The sequence below is a fragment of the Eufriesea mexicana genome, unplaced genomic scaffold (genome assembly GCF_001483705.2).
Source record: "Eufriesea mexicana isolate 0111107269 unplaced genomic scaffold, ASM148370v2 scaffold1830, whole genome shotgun sequence".
Classification (NCBI taxonomy): Eukaryota; Metazoa; Arthropoda; class Insecta; order Hymenoptera; family Apidae; genus Eufriesea; species Eufriesea mexicana.
In genome coordinates, this window is record NW_016909924.1 from 236,250 (window position 1) to 243,101 (window position 6,852).

The 6,852-nt window shown below is 36.3% G+C and overlaps 1 protein-coding gene across 6 annotated transcripts in view; it reads right to left on the bottom strand.

Annotated features, from left to right (window-relative positions):
- The window catches only part of LOC108549103 (membralin), a 146,670-nt gene that overhangs the window by 128,132 nt on the left and 11,686 nt on the right, over nt 1–6,852 (bottom strand). The window lies entirely within an intron of this gene.

Genomic DNA, 6,852 nt, shown 5'->3' on the forward strand with positions numbered 1-6,852 from the left:
ATATAAATAATATAAATAATATATATAATATAAATATGTTTTTCTTTCTTTAACGAGTTAAACGCCTAGCTTATTTTGCTTGCTGCTCTGTTTAGACCCACTTGACAGTAGTAGAATAAAATTTTAGCATCATTTGGTAAAAAAGAAAGATAGTACGCATAAAATTAGCAGATACTGCACCGAATGTTATAATAAGAATTCGTTAATGTTAGATCTAAAGATGGCGGGAAATTTAATACGAAAAGTTGTCACCTTTTGTAATGACTATGAAAGATTCCACACCTTTGTTTATCTTGTTTTAATAAATTGTATTAATCTTTTCTTAAATATATTCTTCTCCTTAAATTATTAACTGAATAAAAATCTAGGCTGATTAAACGAAATATTCAGTATTACGATCAATACGTGTGATAGTAAATATTGTGAACCTAAAATCTACGACCGGTCCCAGAGGTCCGAATGGGCATAAACGGAAAGTCTAACGTCTTTTTATTCTTTAATAAATCTTTTTGCAACAAAAGGGACACAATTTGACAGGTTTTATTAGCGAAAGACACAGCTTGTGGTATACTAATCAACAACTATTCTCTATGTTCTTAAATGCTCTCATCACGAGTTTAATCGTGACCGGTCAACAACTATTTGGCATGAAGACAAGAGTTAACTCGTGACCAGGCAACAATGTGTTAACATTTTAACTGCCACGTACTTTTTATATGGAACACTCAGGGTGCCACGATAAAATTTCCATTATTCTTACGATATAATCAATTATCAAACAATATGGGAAAACAAAAATGGTGCCAATTATTGTCTTCTATTCAAAGTTCCCTATTTATTTATGTTCTTCAAATATTTAAAAATTAGCTAGAATAAAAGAAATATAAATTTAAAAAATTAGTATCACCGGACACTGGTGACCACCATGGCGTCACTGAAGAGACAAGCGCCTGTCACTGGTGACCACCATAGCAGTCAACGAGTTAATATATTCGGAACTTTGGCAGAAAAGGACGGTATCGTTAATTACAACGTTTCCCTATGCAAATTTGTATTTCAAAAGGACTCCTATTTCGTCTAAAATTATAATTTTCCATCCTCTTTCGGTGCTTCGTTTCATTTAAAAAATTGTATTACCAAGTCTCTGTATGGATCAACAGCTTATCAGAGGATAAGCATCGTGGTTAGCTATCGATCTACGAGATACGAGTATTTAAAAGTTAAGTAACAAGATAACGTGTATGATGGAAGGAAAAAAGATAACGTTCGAAAGGCTGTATCGATAACGAAGCCAGTGTAATTGAGTTGACTCGTTGACTCATTTGACAATGACAAGGCAAAATTAGTCAGCGACTGAATAACTTGGAAACATACGAACGGAAAACACTACCAGGCCATTGAACTCGGGTCCATTTCCTATATGTGTCGATTATAACGCAACTGTTCTCAAATCGAACGAAAGTGAAGACGACTTCATTTTGGAATGACGAACCCTGGAATGGGGACATTTTAATGCACGATTGCCTCAAATTTGATCGATAGAGCACGAAAACGAGGATTGAATAACGCTCGAGATTTTCCAGAATCGAGAAGAAATGTCTTCGCGTTTTTCGAAAATAATCACGCCTCTTCGATTATTATAACGAGCTGAAGGAAGTGTTTGAAGAGAGAGAGAGAGAGAGAGAGAGAGAGAGAGAGAGAGAGAGAGAGAGAAATCGGACAGAATAATACGCCACGAGTATCTGCGTAATAGAAACGGAAGAACGTAAAATGAAATCATTGACATGCTAAACACGTGGTTAAACGTTACACGCGTGAACAGATGTAACGCTTCTTTTACATACGATTAGATAAATTGTTTTGACACCGTGTGTACTTCACTCGAGATTAAAATTATTATGATAACGCGTTACTCGCCACGTCGTTGCGGATATTTACTGCGAAAATAATACAGTATATAGGTTACCCGTTTTATCATTTTAACATAACGATATAGAAAGAAGAAAAAAGAAGAAATCATATTTCCATTTTTAAACGCACGTCCTCGTCGAGTGCAAGATAACGCACTGCTTCGAAGAATTACGTCGTTCTCATTACAGTTTCAATTCGTAGAACGAGCAATTCACGTGTCTGCAATAACGACAGGTCACTATTAACAGGATAAATTAACGTTGCAGGTATGCAAAAATGATCGTGATATATTATAATTTAAAATAAAATGATTACCTGTCGACGAATCTTGCATTTTTTGCTCTTTGTATGCGTTCAAGGCAAGCGCACCGTATTGTATAACCGATTTCATAAATAGGGAGACAAATTGGAAATATTGTTTGCTCGTGAAAAAATATCGTAAGATGAAATTTACATTTTCAATAAAATTTCACGTTTATTAAAATGATCAAAAAGGTATAATAGTCTTATATATAACGAACCAGCATACGTCCATATGCTGAACCACCGAAGCTTTTCTCAAATCGTTCAATGAAAAGAATAAAAGAAAAGACATTTCGTCTCGTATTTCGCGTTTTAACCCTTTGCACTCGACGATTTTTTGGTTAACGAAGAGTATAAATTCAAAGATTCTCTACTAAAATACTGACGATATCTTTTTGACCAGTAAATATAGAATTGTATAATAATAGAATTGTAGAATTATTTGATTTCGTTACCTCGCGCACTATTACATTAAATTTGATATATTAATTAATATCCACCTTCCAAATTTTATGAAATGATGACTGAAGATCACCTTTCGAGTGCACCTTGCTTGCCAAAAGATCGCAATAGAATTTTCATTACAGTATACCGTACGATTTGATCTCCATAATACGTCATGTTTCGAATAAGATCTTTAAATACTGAATAACTTTGATTATTCAATTTTATTTCATTAACCCCTTACACTGGAGAATTTTTTCGTTACAGGAAAATAGTAATTCGAAGACTTTCTACTATGAGGTCGACGATATTTTTAAAACGGTAAATAAGAAATCGTATAGAAATTAAGAGGTAGAATTATTTTACTTCGATATTCCACGCATCGTTGGGTAATTGTAAATTTGATACATTAATTAATATCGATCTTTAAAACCTCTCGAGTGCAAAAGGTTAATATTAACTGTGTTAAAAATTTTCGACTCGACGATGCTCGATTTATTTCAATCATTCTAAGCAATTGCTTGATCGTTGATGATTATCACGTATATAATTGGTGCTCCTTGAAATAAGATCCAGTCACGGGTGACCAAACTTGCGTGGTGACTAACTCGGCATATTAAACTTAATTCCATCGTAATGTTCAGTCAAATGTCACGTGTTCTATTTATAAAATGTAAAAACGAACAACGCGATACATCGCTCTTAACCATGATGTACGAAATAAAAAGGCGAAGAAAAATGAAATAGGCCTAGAGTTTCCTCTTTTCCAGACCGATCCAGAATCCGTGGTCAAGCGTCAAAGAAAAATTCGTTTTGCTGTACTCTATCGGTCTCGTCTTTTCCGTGGACCGCAGGTAGAATCTGTGCAACAGATTAGCTATGACGAGCTTGGTCTCCATTAGAGCGAAACGATTACCGATGCATTTACGCGGGCCAATACCAAACGGTATGTACGTGTAGGGTACAATGTTATCCCTATTTGTTTCGCTGAAACGCTCCGGATCGAACTTCTCCGGATCAGGGAAATACTTGGGGTCGCGATGCAACGCGTAAACAGGGAACCAAACGAGATTACCGCGGCACACGGTTAAATTTTCGCAGCCAGCTTCGGCTGGAGTCAGTTCGAAATCTTGCACGCACACTCTATCAATGAAAGTGACCGGTGGATACTTTCGAAGCGTCTCCGACGTCACCATATCCATGTATTCCATCTTTAACAGCCCCTCGTACGAGATCTGCCCGTTCCCTTGCTCCATGAATCGATCCACCTCCCTCCAAAGTCTCTCCTGCACGTCCGGATTAAGCGCCAACTCGTAGACTATGTAACACATCAAGGTAGAGGACGTATCGAAGCCGGCTAAGAAGAAAATAAACGCCTGAGCCGTGATGTCATCTATGGTCATCCGATGCGTAGACTTGTCCTTGTCCCTAGCCTGCATCAAAAGATGAATCATATCCGGTCGAACAATGTTTTGCTCGTCCCGAGTTCTCACAGTTTCAGAGACGACCTTGCGGAAGAATCTGGCGGTGTCGCGCGAGAGGAACGATAATCCTGCCATTCTGGTCAAGCGTGGGTTGACACGGAATAGCAAAAACTTCAGCAGCCGGAAGATGCCTCCAAACGTAGTGGCATCTACGCCTTTCTTATAAAACTCGTTGTCTCGATTCTCCATCGAGTTCACGCTTATCCCAAAGGCCACCGTGCTAATCACGTCATTGGTGTACCTCGTGAACGCGTCTTTCGCCTCTATCGAAGACGAGAGCTCTGGATGCTTGTACAGATAGTCGACGAACTCCTCGGAGCATTTGGATACCAGCTCGAACATGAATTTCATCTTGTTGCTGGTGAAAGATGGACTCAGCGTGCTCCTCATCTCCCTCCATCGATCACCTCTCAACGAGAACACGTTCTTCCCGAATATCGGGTCTATCTTTTCATCGATGAAGCTATGATGATCGGGGAAATTCTCGAAATGCTTCACGGCTATATCTTTGATCAGCTCGGGATCACGAATCATCACGACAGGCGTGAAGAAGTCCATCGTGCCGATGTACCTCGATTTCGGGTAACGATTGTAAACGAACAAGCAATAGTCGGGAAGGGATATTTGACGAATGAAGACCTTCCACGCGGAGCCAAAAATTGGCATAGCCCATATGTGAAGGACATGCCTTTTCTTCCAATAAATGTACTGATGGTGCAACAAACCGACAAACTTGATCAGGCTAATAGCGATCAAGGCGATCACTGACAACTGCAATGAGAAAGAGACGAAGGTTGAGTCCATCGTCACGCGAATGGATTACGACTGACTCTGTCTGTTATGACCAGGAGGAGTGTTATAAATATGGATGAATACATGTTCAGATTTATCGTTGTACGAGAAACGAAGGAGGAGGGAGTAGAATGTATGTTACGTTACCTAAGTAAACTGCGTTCTACCTCGCCGATATTCTGGAAACAAATTTCGCACAAACTGTTGCTGTCAATTTTATCTGTCAACGAAAAGAAAAAAAGGAAAAAATGATAAATGGGAATTTAAAAAAATTTATAAAGGAACAATGTCGTTACGAAATTCACACGTTGAAACATTGCGCTCTACCTCGTCGATATTCTGGAAACAAATTTCGCAGAAACTGTTACTGTCAATTTTAACTGTCAACGAAAGAAGAAAGGAAATGATAAATGGAAATTAAAAGAAATTTATAAAGGAACAATGTCGTTATGAAATTCACACGTTGAAATATTATGTTTTTCGTCGTTGATATTCTAGAAACAAATTTCACAGAAACTGTCACTGCCAATTTTATCTGTCAACGAAAAAAAAGGAAGAAATGATAAATGGGAATTAAAAGAAATTTATAAAGGAACAATGTCGTTGCGAAATTCACTCGTTGAAACATTGCATTCTACCTCACGAATATTTTAGAAACAAATTTGGCAGAAATTGTTACTGTCAATTTTATCTGTCAATAAAAAAAGAAAAAAAAGAAGAAATTATAAATGGAAATTAAAAGAAATTTATAAAGGAATAATGTCATTGCGTTCTACCTCGACGATATTCCAGACACAAATTTCGCAGAAACTATTGCTGCCAATTTTATCTGTCAACTTAAAAAAAAAAAAAAAAAGAAAGAAATGATAAATGGGAATTAAAAGAAATTTATAAAGGAACAATGTCGCTGCGAAATTCATACGTTGAAACATTCCATTCTCAAATGACAAATTGCACTGAATTCTTTTACATTTTACAATAGACGATACGTTTAAACTTTGACAATGACACTTTCGATGTTTACCGTACATTTTCTGCAAATCTACTTTCCTCGGAAATTGATTTTGAACAAAATATTTGGAACTTTGTTCGACGAGAAATTACTGCGATATGTATTCCAACTTTCTAACTTATTTGCGCAATTTTCAAGAAAGGAATATCGTCTCATATCACAAGAAAAATCTTGAAAAATCAACGAACGAATTAGGCGAAATGTAATATGATATATCAACGACTGACTCTAATCTTAAATCGTTACAAATATCAGCAAAATAAAAGATATAGATGTCGAACCTCGGTTCTAAATTTATTCTAAATTACACTGTACGACCTCAGGCAGCAGAACAAGTTTACAGTTATGCTAAACTGTTTAACCTTCTTAACAGTGTTCAAGGCGCAATGAATTCCGTTGATTCCAACTCTGAAATATCGACGAATGTTTAAATTCTTGGAACAATATTCTCATTAATGAAATTAGAAAATTCGTCAGTCATGCGAAGGTTATTGACATTTTCAAACGAATCCTGCGTATATTTTTCTAACTCTGAACCATAGACATAGCTTGTCATAGTTGCACGAACCACCCTGTATAAACGTAATAGTTAATATGAACGTAAAAATTAAATATTAAAAAATTAAAACTGCCGACCCTTAATGGATCCTTAAATACTGCATGAAAGGTAATAATAATTAAAGTGCCATAACGAAAATAATTAAGTACACACAATTATATTTCTATCTGAATAAAAATCAGCTGTATATTTTCAAAAAATGTAAAAATATGTTATTTTGTCTGGTTTGACAATTTGACTGCCACACGAAAATAAAACTTGATTATTTCTCGTCTCTTATCAAAAATGGCGCTTGTTTTACTTCAACATTGTATAATCTCGTTCGCAGAAATAGATAATCCCTACAC